Genomic DNA, 16,744 nt, shown 5'->3' on the forward strand with positions numbered 1-16,744 from the left:
AATTTCTATTATTCTTATTATTGACCTTTATGATTATTTGTTTGTTATCGACATGTATTTTTGTTTTAACCTCCGGGACCACCGTTAGGTATTACTTCAGAGGATGAAACGAATGACAATTTTTGAAGCGTGTGAAACTGCCATGTCTGGCCGGGATTCGAACCCGGACCTCCGGATGAAAGGCCAAGACGCTACCACTCGCGCCACGGAGGCCGTCTTGTTATTGATATTTAATATTATTATCGTGTACTGTTGCCATTATTCTAATTATTATTGTGATATGTTTTTTTTATTGTCTGTTATTATTTTTATTATAATTAATACTATTTTCATTATTTGTTTGTCTTTTTTTATTTATGTTCTTAAAGTAACAGAATGTAATTATATAAACATTTTAAATTGTCAATCTCTCAATATCCTGATCAAGCCGCGAACACGCGACAATATATATTCTATATATATATTCTATCCACATCAGATATCAATGCACTATTGAAACAACTATAACTGTTATGTTTTATGAGATCAAGGGTAGCAACAATAATCAGGTAAATTCTTCGATGAAACCTACTTCATCAAGTATTACAATGCGCGTGTGCACTTGCAACGAAATTATACCTTAAAAATAGTAATGTATTAAACTCACGTAATACAGTATAAACAGTATTTTTTATGCCCAAAAATATTTGTATAGACTATTGCATTTTAAACAGCGTTAAAAACACTTTAGACCGTATGTATATATACTGAATATATATATAAATGAAATAAATCCCTCCTTGACTCACTAATAATTCTTCCACATTCACTATATAAAAAAAACTGAAATGTGGCGTAGCTGTTTCTAAGATGATGTTTAATAAGCAATTTTTTTTTATTAACCGTCACTAGAGGCTTAAATTAAAAATAATTTGTAAAGAGTTGCTGAGAACGTCAGAATTGGAAAGGAAAAGATATCAAAGGAAAAAGTAATACTCTTAGGCAATCTAGTAAGTCCCCACTAAGCACACATTTTTTCTCCACTCTCCCTATGGATGCAAAATTAAGAGAAAACCGGTTGTTCACGATTATAAATGTACTTCAGTTAAGGGAAATTTGACAGGAATATGTATTCCAACAATTTTAAACGAAATATTTACTCTAAATTTAAATTTCCCACAAAAAAGACCTCTAAAAAAATTAAAAGGAATTTAAAGTAACATTTCATAGTATTTGTACTGTCTTCTGAACATATTTTGATAGAAGCTTGTAATTCAGAATAGATGATTATGAATTTCGACTAAAATTCATTAATAAAGATTAAGAACTATCCGTAAAAAGGTGAAACAAGATAATTATGGATTCCTTAATTATTAAACATAATTCATAAATTGAATAGAAATTCATCACATGTGAACTACGAAACTGGAAAAAAATTTCAGGATTTTCCTTTAAATCATTTTTAAGAGGAAATGATTCGTATTCTTTCTTTACATCCTGAAAGTGGTGAAAGCATTTAACAAAAAAAAATTATGAAAAATTAAAAAAATATTTACTGCTTAACTTTCGTTGATTTTTTATGGCAAAATGAAAGGATCAAGATTTATTTTTGTAAACTGCTTTAATCTATATCTAAACTGATTCACTTTTAGCAACACCATGATGCAATGAGATGAGGATGATACTCGTATATATGACATATAAATGAGGAGTAACCTTGTATATACTCAGGTTGACCAATCCTGAGATGTGTGGATCCCAACACCAAAGTACACCGGTATAAAAACTCTTGTATTCAAATTTGTAAAAAAAAGTAACTTACTTTTAAAAAAATTTGAACTTCAAAACCTTCGTCGCCGAAAATCAACTGTTTAACAGCTGATTTTACCGCTACAACAACCGGTAGGTCGATTTATATTTGTATATTAAATTACAATTTTTGTTTTCTTAATATGCTCCTTACATTATAAAATGCTGAAAACACAAATATTGCAATTACTCGAGACCTAATTGATCTACCGGGATGGAAAGTGGTTTAAAACACACCGAGAATTAAGCGTCACACTTAATGAGGCCTCGCCCAAAATTTTTTCTGAGTCGAGATATGAGCGAACATTGGTTCTTCCTAATTACAATATGGCCTCACCCAAACATTTGTGCCCCATTGTACCGGCAACGTAAGTGGTCAGGGGGCGCAGCCCCCTAATTTTATCATAAATTTAAAGAAATAAATATTTATTATTTTGTTAAAAATAAATATCATATATATTCATGGAGTATCGGTTTCAATAGGGGAAAATTTAAGTACGGCAGAATTGGATGGTCGTACATCAAACAGGACCCTCTCGAGAAATCAAATAATTATTTACTATCAAACATGGGTGGATGTAATATTATACTTACAGTACAAAACTCATACAAACTACTAAAATTTTGTAACTTCACCGTCTTTATTTAATTAACCTAATTTTTATATCTTAATACTGTTTATATGTAGACACTTTACCTTTATTGGTTATTTTATTTTAACAATGTTCAAACCTTAACCCTTTCTTCTTGCTTAGAAAACAGACTACTATATATATATATATATATATATATATATATATATATATATATATATATGAACGTTCAACTGAATTTGAGCTAGGGTGTTGCAGCATTACAGAACAGCTTTTATAACAGCCGATTGACAATGATGTAAATCAGTAGTTTAACCGGTATATTGTGTACAACAGAATGCTAAAATAATCGTTACTCATATTCTGTATCGCATTTCTATTAATATAAAATCAAAATTCTCACAGTAAGTTTTTATGTCAACTAAAAATAATAGGTTACTTTTAGTTACGATCGAATATATACATAGATTTTTTTTTTTTAAAAATTGCAGTTATGTTAAATTGTAGCCTTGACGGTGTCTCGAGTCTGAGTAAATGAGAGAGTATACCAAGAACAATGACAAATAACTATTGCGTGTGTTCATTTAATGAGAACAAGATAAATAACCACACCCTCCAGTAAAGAACGGCTTTAGGCAAGTCCAATGTGCTAGTAAAACGCCGTAATACAACGACCAAAGGGTCACACCCTTTTCTGTTCATCACTAGTATATAGTAGACAACAAGATGGGTAATAACGTTGTAACATTCACTGAAGAACAATTGGAAGATTATCAGGTGATTAAATTTTAAAGAAATAAAAAAATATATATTGAATAATAATTTACAATTTATTATAATTTAGATTTAAGTAATTTATTTATAAAAAATAAATCATAATTTATATATTTTAACATAATCAAACAACTGTGATGTTTGATTAAGAAATATATAAATTAAACTGTGAAAAGAATTTCAGTTGTATGAAGCAAATGCTGATATCGCACGCGCTAATGTAAAAACGTAATTACATAAATTTAAATAAAACAAAAAAAAGATCAAACACTTAAAAAATAAAAACATTTGAATGTGTAATTAAAATAACATTACATAAAGACAAAATTTATCGAAAAAAGGTATGGGTTATTATATGAGATTTAAGTCAAGCTGTTACCCTCATTCCCGTTCGCTGACCGTCCACCGGCTAGTCTAATATACTAATCAAATTTTGCGTTAATCGATATATTGTAGTCTTACTAATAATAAGTTAATGACCTTTCTTTTCGTATAAGACGGACGTCTAAATAAGTGAAAAGAGGTTTTTCACATTTATAATCGTAGGCTACATTATAAACAATCAAATTTTCTGAAAACTGTTGAGAATTTTCTATTTCGCAAATAATTCTTCTAGTTTGCGTTTTCCAAAAATTAATATTATTTCAGAAAATAGGAGAAAAAAAATCATAAAAATATGTTCAACAAAAATTATCAAAATTTTTGATACAGTTCACATAATTTTATAATAAACAAGTCATTTTCAAATAGTGGACGTTTTTGGAATTCACATACGAATAAAAATACTACAGGAAAAGTTTCTAAAATCATCTCTGTGAAAAAATAATAATAAAAATAATGACTCTTAAAATTATACTTTTAAAGTTTCCAGGATTGCTGATTAAAAATATGTAATCAAATTTTAAATAAACGACCTTACATCCAATAAAATAAATTTGGAAAAATTATTTTACATCAAAAAATTTTTGCAAATTGTCAAATGTTTTTAAAAAATTAACACCACCACTCTTTTTTAGTTAAATGTGACATATATATTTTTTTAAATATACTTTTCTTGCACAAACTTGAATTAATTATTTTACAGGTGCTCCTTTACAGGCGCGCGCGCGCGCACACACACACTCACACTCACACACACACATACACACAAAAACAAAATTATATCATCAATAATAACCTCTAGTTTTTGGAAATAAAAAAGAAAACATATTTTAATGAGAAAGTCCAGAAACTTTACCCCTTATATAATTTTGGATTAATGTTACTAAAATAAATTAATAAAATGTATATATGTATTTTTTTATAAAATTATCTCCTCATCTCATCACTCTGCCTAGAATATATATTAATAATAGAGAAATAAACAAATTATTCAACTTTTACCATGATTAAATATTAGAATAAAAGATTTTCAGGATCCCAAGCACCATTAATTTAATATTTTATAAAGAAAGAAAGGTTACGTAATGATATTACATTGTACAAACATATATAATGTATGTTAAGATATCAATCTTTACATAAGTAAATAATACCCATATCATTGAAAAGGTAAATAAATAATAATATTAGCTAAAAAAATTAAGATTATTTTAAAACAATAAAATGAAAAGTTCTGGCCAAGAGTACACCATGTTTCTGAATGAGTAAACACTATATCGCTTAAAATTAGCAATGACAAAACCTGAAACATCTTAATAAATACCATAGTGAAAAGTGAACAGATATAAACTTTTAATGACCAAAGTAAATTTTAATGAAATAAAAAGAGTACAGCCATCTTATTTGAAAACAGAAGTTAAATAAAACTATGTGCTGTTAGTTAGCTTCTAGAATGATGGTTGAATGCTGTTATTATTGTAATGTTAACGATTATTATTAAAATTTACCTAAAAAGTAATGTTTGACTATTCTAACTTTAGAAAAATGGTTGAATAGTTTATATATTTAATCTGGATACTTCCACAGACTACATGACTCTAGTGCCAGATGAGGACTTTTCTTAAAGAAGACGTTTCAACTCAAATTATTCTTTAGTACCTAGAGAAAAAATAATCTGCTTTAGTATATATTTGAACTGGTATAAATAAACTCATTGATATGTTGATCAGGAGTATACATCGATACACTGTCTGGAGGAGTCATTAAAACTGCTTTGGATGGAAGTTATTTGTCTTGTTTCTTAGTATCTATTGTGAGTAGATTAGCCCTTTTTTACCATTCACCTCTTAGATTTGACTTGTTCCTCAATTAATTGTGGTTTACCATAGTTTCTGCCAGTTTCCATTAAATCCATTTTAAGGATATGAAGAATCTTTTTGAATTACTGCCTCAGTATTTGTTTGATTTGAAAAGCATGGCTCTGACTGTTCGTCTATTGAGGTCTATCTTTCCTACCTGGTAGCTTATACAAAAAGAAAACTTGGGTCAGTGTTGTTTTTCAGTTATAGCTGTACTTGTTAACTTCTCCTAACAAAAGACAATACAATTTGTTTGACTACTTTTAAAAATGTTTTATCACACTGTTATTTGTTCACTTCCTGAGAAAAATCTTCCACAAAAATATTATAAATTACAATCATCTGACTGAGGTTACACAGTATGTATAGGAAAATCAAATATAAATTGGGAATTTTTATATTTCAACCTGTAAAAAAAATTAATTTGTTAAAAACTGGAAATTAGCCTTTTATATTTTTAGTCAAAAATCTTTTCTGTGCAGATGTTTTTTTTTTTTTTTGATAACTTAATTTAGTCAAAACTTTATAGTAATTTTTAACTATTAAAAGGCATCAGTGTGGGTTTCTTTCTTGGAGAGTAATGACATCTACTTTAAAGCCAACTACTATGTAGAATTATCATCATGATGGTGATGGAGGCACTACTTGGAATGAATAACAACTGCATTTAATTTGTTTATCATGGTGATATGTGACAATATGTCGGTTCAGTGAAAAATACAATTGTAGAAAACTTCACATCTCACTTCACTCTACAACTCTGGAATCGGATCCTCATTATTTTTGAAGATGAATATGCTACTTTCAGTCAGCAGTTGTCTATGGAATCATTTTAAGTTCTCCAACCTGAATCTTTGATACGCTTAGTGCTAAAGTTTTGGTTACCTTACAATGTTACAATGATATTTGAATATCCTTTAATATTCCTTTTTAAATGCCACAAAAATATTAATTGCTTTAACTACATGATCTAAGTTTGTTATTAAAAAAATTCACGAATTAAAATTTTTTTTAAATAAAATAGTATTATATCAAACCTAAAAAAGTTTTTTTAACCGTTTATTTATACCTTTGTATAAATATATAAAATATTAACTGAGATTAAGCAGTGGACCTCTTTCTAATCCCTAATAAAAGCAGATTTTACTAAAAACCTCAAATTTTGTTGAATTATTTATGTTTATAGAAATTTTATATTTTTTAAATTACATTTGGGGCATAAATTTGTGGGAAATTTCTCCAATGGGTAAATGAGAAACCAGATTCTCTTTTAGTAAAGCCATTTTTTTTTTTTTTTATCAGTAGAATGTGTTATTGAAATATGTATTAGTGAAGAAACAAAATTTTGTTAACTCCTTTTTAAAAACCAAAACAGAAAAATGATCCAATCCAAACAGAGTACCCACTCCAAAAATTGTTTTGTTGCTTTCACATGTATCTAGTTTCTGTCAACTGTATTCTCTTGCATTAAACCAGACAACAAAATTTACTATACCAGAGGATATTTTATGATTAAGTCTTTATTATTAATAAATTGTCTAACAATCTAAAAATCTATCAATTAATTTATTTAAAAGTAAATTAAAAGATGATCTATTATTATTCTGTTGATAAGATTTCTAAAAAATATTATTTATTATATAAAGCTAAATCTTTTACATACTTTGTTAATATACTTAAATATGCACACAGATAATTAATTATTAATGTCTTAACATTTTATTTTGTTTTGTATCAGTTGTATTTATTTATTATTTTCATATTATTGTTATTGCTGTTTCATAAAAATATTATTTCTATGTATTAATATGGATTACAACAATTTTCATTCAATAATTTTGACTTTGTAATTCTATTTTGTCAAGCTTTTCTAAGGCATTCCTTAAACCTTCCAGACAATTTCTGAAGGAGTTCCTTTTTCAATCCTTTACATAACATACTTATACATAGATTACTTAAAAAATTACTTTATAATTTGTGGATTACATCAGGACTGGTAGACATGATCTTATACCAACCTTTTCTGAAGAAAAAGAAGTGCATACCTAGGTACCCATTTTTGACATGATTTACAACTTAAATGTATATTTTTTATTGAACTACTGATTTCCAGTGTGAGTTGTGTGTGTTAATATATGTATAATACTGTCCCATGGTCGGATAGGATCTAAAAATTTAAATGAATGATAAGATTGATAGGGGTCATCGTAATTAGAGCCTAAGCATTTTCTAAGTAGAAGCATATATAACCACACTACACCACCACCATAAAATTATCAGAACAGTCCCACCAAACATAAAATCTCACATTATTATAAGAAAAACATTAAACACAATAATCGGTGAAATAAAATGTTTTTTTTTAAATATGGATTGTTAATGCAGCCATCCATAAATTAAGCACAACGTGATGGTCTTTAGGCTGCTACACCCCCACATGAGATTCATCAGATTTTAAAAGGCTCCTCTTTCCAGTTCTTATGTCTATATTTAGTTGTAAGAGTAAAATTAAGACATAAATTTTTTTTTTATCAAAATAATTTAAATATATATATAATTACAAAATAATTAAATTATTTTAAGATTTTCAACTATTTACTGTTTACTATATTGTGTAGATATTTTAATTTTTTAACAAAGCAAAAATCTCTTACACATTTATTTTTCTACGAATTCTGGAAGTAAGAATTGTAATAAATAAACTTAACTTTTTATTTATCTATTAACAAGTTTTCTGCTAAATAAAATATAAAATTATAGTAACTATTAATCATTTTTGAGGTAAAATAATTCTGCTGCTTTTAGTGTTGAACATTTTAGAAGTAGTAACCATTAATATAATCAACTGAAAAAAAATATTCTAATTGTGCAAAAATTGTAATACATGAGTTAATAGAAAAGATAAAAGAACCAATGTAGAACAAAATCAGGAAACTATCAGTTCCAGGGAAAGCTAAAAAAATTATGCAACTCTGGCTACTGAGAACTTTCCCCTCGACAGACTACTACTTTGGAGGAAACAAGTAAAGAATTATGCAAAAAAAAATATTCTACTCCTAGAGAAAAATACAGAGTAATAGTGATGTTTGCTCCCAATTACTCTATAATTTGATGAATTGAAACCAAAATTAAATGGCATCAGTAACACGTATTTGTCATATGAAATTTCGTAAAAATCTCTTAGTCAAACTGAAGATATCAAACAAAATAATAATTGATGGAAAAAGCTAAGGAAAAAATAGGTTTATTATCCGCCCTTGAATGAAACTGTCCAATTATATAACCAAAGTGATATACTAATGAATTTGAATTACCTAAATAGTACAAGAAAAAAGAACAAAGAAAAAGAATAAAGAAAACAAGAACAAAGAAAAGAGATTTTTCACCCAATCTCTTTGTGGGTGTTTGAATAGGTCAAACACTATCAGAAAGTATCATAACTATCTAGAGAGACATTGAATTATATAAAAAAATTTGCCTACCCTTTGAGTAAAATTTTGAGATTTGAGACCCATAAGGTCAATATTACCCTGCCTCTTTGACAGATTGTGACCAAAATTAAATGACATCAAATTAAAGCTTATATACAGAAATTATGCCAAATTACTTCATCCAGCCTGGAGATATCAAGTAAAAAACAACATATATAAATACGTTCTTTAGGAATTTTTTAATGCTAGAGTTGTGGTTTTTTTTTGGATAGAGAGAATCACGAAAAGTCAAGATCTATAAAAACCCTAACATGTAAAAATTAACCCAATTCGCTAATTGGGTTAATTTTTACACTTTCTCTTATAGTATACTGTATACAATATAACTAACTAGCCAAGAAAGTAAAATCAGATTATTTTTTTAATTTATTTGGTTTAAGATATAAGAAACAATATTATTATACTGCACAGATCTAATTAATATTTTACTGAAATGTACAAGCAAGGCATCTTTCAACCAGAAATAAACCAAATTTAAAAACCATAATAGTTGTATAAACAAATCATATTTTAACTAATATTTAATTATCCTATAGGTAATTTTAATATTGTTTTCTTTTACTTGGATGAGTCACACTTTAAATGATGCTGACATCATATCTTTTATAAATGACCTCTAAATAATACTGTACATAACAAAATAATGATGTTATTACTATATTTATGTTTCTATAATATGACACAAATTTTTAAAGTAAGAATAGATTCATTATGCTTTTATTATTACAATTAATAGTATGAATATTAAAAGAAATAATAATAAAAGTTTTAGATATTTTCAGTTATTTATGAACTGAGAACAATAATTAAACACGATAGAAAAATTAGAAATAAATTTAACTATACCTTTTCCAATAAGACAATGCCTACTGGGCTGAAGTTCATACAAAGTACTTTGAGGTAAAAAGAAAATATACATACTTATCTTTTAATTCAGAAATGTTGTAAAAAAAAACAGAATAATTTATACATTTACAAATAAATTAATAAATAAACTTATTAATCTGTTATATAAAAAACCAAAAGTTTTTTTTAATGAGGCAATCTTTTAAATCACTGATCAGATTTGAACCATTTTTCAAATATTCACAATGCAAGTTCATTAAAAATCAGTGTACTTACAAGGGAAAGTAAAAAAAACATTGTTGTTAAAAAATTCAGGACCCCTTGGCCCATCAAGACTCTTAATCAGCATACAAAAATTTTAATATCTTGATATTAACCCATTCTTTTTCTGAAAGTCTTCTGTTTTAAGAGATGAATAAAAAAGTAAAATTTGTCAAAACAGTCTGAGTACTCCTTTCGCCCCCTTATAAACAACAAGCTCACTCAATCATTATAAATCTCAAAACACAAAAATATGGCAAACATTAATATTTATTGAAATCTGTACATTAAAATTGAACTTTTATTTACATACTGCTTTCAATGCAATCTTTTCATATCATAACATTTCAAACATAATTACAGCAAACAGTCATGTATTTCTCTGTTTTAATTTTTGCTCATCGTACCAGAATGAAACCAATTTTCTAAAACTTGAAGGTTTTTCTATCTTAACCTTAATAAACAATATCTTTTAGCAGAAAACTTTAAAAAAATTGACAATCCACATTTTTTATATATTATTTTTAATGTAAACATTCATTATGATTTTTCTAAAAATCAATGCTAATAAAATTTTACAAAAAACCTTTTGAAATTTACGAAAAAATTTTAAAAAATTGAAGTTTTTGAATAAAAGAGTATTATGTTCAAATAGAAAAAAAAGTAACTGTTAATCTTTTACACAAACATTATTGTAACTTTTAACTAGTATAACAAACTGTTTAAAACATTTTTTTCTTTAAATTAATAAAATTATAAAGGATAAAGAAGTTTCAAAATGGTAAAGTGAATTTTTATTGCTTATAAATAGGGTTAAATTTTAATCTCTAAAAAAATAGCTGGAAAGCTTAACAGGATTATTGGTAAACTTTTTCAATTAAAAAAGTGGTACTCCATTTTTACTTTCCAGGCATCATAACTCTAGAACTATGCCACAAGAAGGAAAGTAGGGAAATCACTAAAAAAATGGGGCATGGGTTTTTTGTACTTCTGACATGTCATGATGTCATTTCATGTCATGAAATGTTGAGAAATGTAAAAATGGAATATCAATTTTGCTCTGAATCCTAAAATATTCTGAATGCTCAGTAAGCTTTCCAGATGTTTTCTTAGAGATCAAAATTTAATCCTAAAGTAATAAAGATTTATTTTATCTCTTTGAAGTTCTTTTATTCTTCATTATTTTGTTAATTTAAAGGGAAAAAATGTTCTAAACTGTTTCTTAAGTAAAATATTACAGTAATATTTGTATCAGTAACAGTTTGCAAAAGTATTTCCCTACTTGAACAAAATATTCCTTTCTTAAAAAACTATAATTTTTCAAAATTTTTTCTTCAAAATTCAAACATATTATGTAAATTTTTATGTGCACTGATTTTACACACCATTATATGCTAACTATTATGCAAATAAGTGGTCTGGCCATAATACAAATATTAGCAATATAAATAATCCTAGTTAAAAAAAAAAAAAGGTTGATATAAATGTAAAGTAACACCTAATAGATGCTATTAATCCAATGAAGCATCTTGCTGTAAAAACTGTGCTTTAATTTCAATCACCATGTAAATCAGATTCTTAAACCAATACTTTTTGAGCTTTGAAAGTAAAATAAATTTAAAAAAATGATTATACATTACTATATTAAGTTCTAAAAAATTCACTTATCTGTATCAGTGTGAGAAGTAATGGGTACTGAGAAAACAAAAACTTGAAGTGATTAGGTGTAGTTTCTCTACGGCAGTGTAATATCCCTCTCAGCAACATATGCAGCATCTACTATCTGTCTGTCCTTGTCAGTATAAAGTAATCCTTGTTGTAGGAAACTATCACTCCATAACATTACAATACGCCTGAAACAATAATAAAAGCATTACAAAATAAAATAAAATTAAAACCTTATTAATGCAATTTAATTTTTATTAGCTTTACTTTTTACATTTTAGAAGCAATTACAGTGACATGAATAAATAAAACAGTAAAGAATCTATTTTTATATTCCTTTATTGATTAAAAATGTATCACAAAATGCATTTTAACACAAAACAGAAAAATTAAGATATTGTATGATCTGCACCTATAATACTAGTGTTTACAAAACTGCGACCAAATTGTTAAAGCCAAGATTTGGGAAATGTGAAAACACTTTATTATGACTCAATAATACTGGATTTTTATATTTAATTAGATTATACAGTAACTAGGATTACAGAAACTGTTTCCATAATAAATTACCTCACATATGAAAATAAATATTATTAAATCCTTGTTAGTTCAAAAAAAAAAAAACAAAGATCAGTAAATTAATTCAATCACACGCAGCTTTTTCATTTTTTTCTTTCTGAATAACAGTTTCAATTTCACTCATGATGAAAGATATTGTAAGATAGAAGAGAGATGATATTCTCAAAATTTAAATGTAAAATTTTCAAGCTGTAATGTACCAATGCAGCCATAAATATTTCAAGAGAGATTATTATCCTTTATTTATTTAGGGATATGAAGCAAAAATCTTTTTTAAAAGCCCAATTTCAGTTTTTTTTTTTCATAACTAGTCAACCTATCATTCAACAACAACAATTTTTTTTAAAACTATCCTGTGATGAATCTCATTTATTATTTTATTTTATTGATACATAATATGAGGACACTATGCATGATAAAACAATATGTATATATAATATTACTAACAGGAATGTATAAATGTACAACATTTCAAAAACATAATTACAAAAATAAAATATATAATTAAATAAAAATAATAAACAATATATTTTAACTTTCAAATTAATATCAGAAGCCATACAAGTTTTGAAAACATACTAGTGATCACAAACAAAATCAAATCTGAAAATCTTTATATTAGTTTGTTTTCTATTGGTCTTTTATAATACAAATAGAGTGTCAATGAAGGATACTGTTACCTTAAATTTGTTCACATCACTGTTTGTTACTTCCTTGTACGAAGTAAAGGAAATATTGTGATCATGAAAAATTTCAGTTTCCAGATTTCAACAGAAATATACATTTTGATCATCCCTGAATCCCTTTCGACTAGTTTTGGCTTGACGTCTGTACATATGTATCTTGCATAACTCAAAAACGATTTGCCATAGGATATTGAAATTTTGGATTTAGAACTGTTGTTACAACAGTTGTGCACCTCCCCTTTGATTGAAATCAATTAAATCAAAAGTGTACAAAAAAGTCCAAAATCCAAAAAAAATTTAGATTTTGGACTTTTTCTTAAGTGCAGTAATGAGCGTTCATTGAGAGCTTTTCAACAATATATCATAAGTGGTACTTATTTAACTGGTCCCCGAGTTATCGCCAAATAAAATTTTAATTAAAGAAATATTTGGATCTTAGGGGAGGGCCTATAAGTTGGAATCGCACATAATCTTTTTTTTTTATTAATTTAAATATATCGATTTATTGATAATTATTAATCTCTCATTTAAAAATAAATTCAATAATAATAAAAAAAAAAATATGAAAAATATCATAAGTTTTTAATGAAATAAAATTTGTACTTTTCATTTTAATAAAATGTGTAAATGTAATTTACACATGGCATGCAAGAAAGTCACGTGTTGTCCACATCAGATTTTTTACTTTTATCGTAAGTAATTCGTAACATATTTTCAAAGTCAATACCCACAAGGGTGAAAACCTCCATCCCACACTATTAATTAGTCTACGTAAATTTCACTATCAATACAAAAGTAATGATTTAGTAATATTGAAATATTTTTATAATAATTTATTACACTGTAATATTTTAAAATATATTTTAAGTGAAGAAAATATATTTATATATGAAGTTGTATATATTTAGAGATTCTCAATTAAAGTGATCTCATTTTTCTGAAATATAGAGGAAGAAAAAGAAAATGCTTGCGTCTGTTATTGCTTATGTGGCTCAATGAGCCATACAGTTTTTCAAAACTAATGATTGAAACTCAGAGTATTTCTAAAAAAAATATTAGAAATGTTAAGTATAAAAGTGTTGGCTATTATGTGCTGAAGAGGAAAGAGAACTGGTAAAAAAAATTAAATTGTCTTTAATAAGTTGATTTTATTTACTTATTTTTAATGAACTGTTTACAGTTATAGTTTTGTAGTCTGCATTTTTCATTTTGATATTGAAATTTATACATCAACTACTCAGAACAGGAATCCTGTTAATCCTGTTAACTGCCTTGTGTGACAGTTTTATCTGAGGAAGTCAGGATATTCCTTAAAAAAAAGTTTATTAATTATGAAATAATAGTATTACGTAAATTCATTGTTACAAAATGAATGGAAAATACTTTTATTAAATTAAGAACTACAGCAACCCTAATTGGCATTTATCAAATTCTGGTTGAGTTACCAGATTAATCTCTCCAATTATCAAGTCATATCTGTTACCAAGATGGAAAACTTCAATCAGCATTTAAAATAATGTTTCCCACAAAAATATATTCCTAATTTTGTTAAAATGAATCCTGTGCAAATAAATCTATCCATCTTAGAATGTACGGCCAAATTTAAATTTATTTTTTTTTTATTCATGCAAATTGTTGAAGTACTTTTTTCTTTTTTTTTACTTAAAAGAGATGGGGAACCCTTTGTGAATATTTTAAGAAACAACAACGAGAATCTATTTATTTTCAGAACCTATTCTTACGTACCATGAATGAACAAACAAGGAAGATAAGGGTCATTCAGAAAGCTCTCGACATGACAGAGGGAAGGTGCAAGTATGACCAAATGAAAGAGTTATAACACTTTAAAAATTCTACCCCTTCATTTTCAACTTAAAAAAAGTGAGCTGCTGAATTTAAAATTGAATGGTTGTACATTCTTTTAAGATGATGAACACTCGGGATGCCCAAAAACTGCTACAGCAACGAAATCGTCACGCAAATTCACAATGATCGCTGAAGGTTGAAGATACATGAGCTTGCTAACATTGAAAAAATCTTGATAGACAGTCACCACTATATTTTACTCAAGGTATTAGGTACAAAAAAGCTTTCGGCTAGATGGATGCTGCGTTTGTTGATCAGAATGCATTTGACTGAACAGTTCTCAAGGGTGTTTAGAAGTATTTGAATGTGATCCACTGAGTTTCTTCCATGCTTTATAAAGTAGATGAAACAGGGTTCAAAATTACATGCTAAAGCGAACCAAATAAAGGATGGAAACAAGTAAAAGTGTGTGAAAGAAAGCAAAAATGGTTCCATCTGTAAGAAAAATCATGGCTACATTTTTTGGAGGATTCTCATAATGTGGTGATCATGGACTACCTGGAAGAAGGCTGTACCATAAGCAGTGAGTATTATGCTTCACTACTTGACTGATTGGGGGGCAAATGTCCACATTTGTCCAAAAATAAGGTGATTTTTCACTATGATAATGCATCCACACACAAGTCTCAGGTTGATACTGTAAAACTTCATGACCTACACTTCTAAATGCTTCCGCAAACGCTTTATTTCAGATTTTGCCCCCCGTGACTACTTCCTTTTCGAAAACCCAAAGATATGATCCTGAAAGAGGATCATATCCTGGGTCATACCCATATTTGGGTCATATCCAAAGATATGACCCAAATACTCGCTGAAAGAGTATTTGCTTCAAATGACGAGTCAAAGCCGAGACAACTGCCTATTCACTGCGTATGACAAATCACATTAAATAAAGGTATTAAAAAGTTGGAAAGTTATGGGTCTAAACGTACTGAATGCAGGGTGACCTCATTGAAAAATAAAAAATAAATTTTGAAAAATCTTGTAGTTTCTTCGTCAGGCCGAGAACTTTCCAAACGGCTCTTGTAGTAGACAAACATTTTTACTTTTTAATCAAGATCTGAATTCTTGTAAATTAAAGAAATTTCTTCCAATTAATAAATTCCATCATGAATTCATCAATTGGAATTCTGATTAAAGAATGAATAAATTTTAGTAAACGGTCTATAAATTGGAAGACAACAAGGAAAGAACAATAAGTCACACATTTATGTTTTGGAAAAATCCTCAGTATAACGTTAATAAACTAGTCTATATTCTTTCCTTTCATAAAATGTTTTTAAACTCAATCTATGTCATTATCTAGCAATATAATAAAGATATTTGTGTTACAAAAATCAAACTATTGTAAATAAGTTTTTTGCTAAAACCAAATAAAAACATAATGGCAACGGACTTTGATTGATCATAAAAATAAACTAATTTTACAATAAATCTTTAATTGTATTAAGTTGCAATACTCAGGAATATTTTAATAACACAAAAAGCCTTATAGTCTTTCTTAAACTTAAGGCCAAAATTATTTTAACATTTTAAAAGCTGTGCAGATGAACTCATTTTACATAAATGTATAATAAACATTAAAAAATATATAATTTTTTCAATGATTCCCAAGCACCGTTATAAATTGTCATAAACATTGTTTGTACTACTTTAAATGGCTTTGGGTTCTTTTTGGGGTCAGCAATATGATCAGCCCACTGCACTGGAGTTTCAGACAAACATTCTCATTTATGACACCCATATTCTTATTTGGTTCCATGTAAATGTAGCTTCTTATTGGAAAAATAATATTAATTACATCAAATCTTTTTTTTTATAATACACAAGTAATGTAAAAAAATAAAAAAGGTGTAATTTTTATTTTGTTCGACTAAGCTTTATACTGTAAAAAAAAAGAAGATTGAGCATTGAGCAGGTGTCATCCGCACCCTTTTTGGCCACAGTTTCATTGT

General features: G+C 27.3%; 1 protein-coding gene across 1 annotated transcript in view; it reads left to right on the top strand.

The window, feature by feature from the left end:
* Positions 1–3,109: 3,109 nt before the first annotated feature.
* Cib2 (Calcium and integrin binding family member 2) overlaps positions 3,110–16,744 on the top strand; it is a 35,540-nt gene continuing 21,905 nt past the window's right edge. The window contains exon 1 of the mRNA XM_075358923.1: positions 3,110–3,158. The gene's annotated coding sequence lies outside the window, so the exon portion shown is untranslated. The remainder of the gene's footprint in view (positions 3,159–16,744) is intronic.

Source organism: Lycorma delicatula, chromosome 3, assembly GCF_047948215.1.
Source record: "Lycorma delicatula isolate Av1 chromosome 3, ASM4794821v1, whole genome shotgun sequence".
Classification (NCBI taxonomy): Eukaryota; Metazoa; Arthropoda; class Insecta; order Hemiptera; family Fulgoridae; genus Lycorma; species Lycorma delicatula.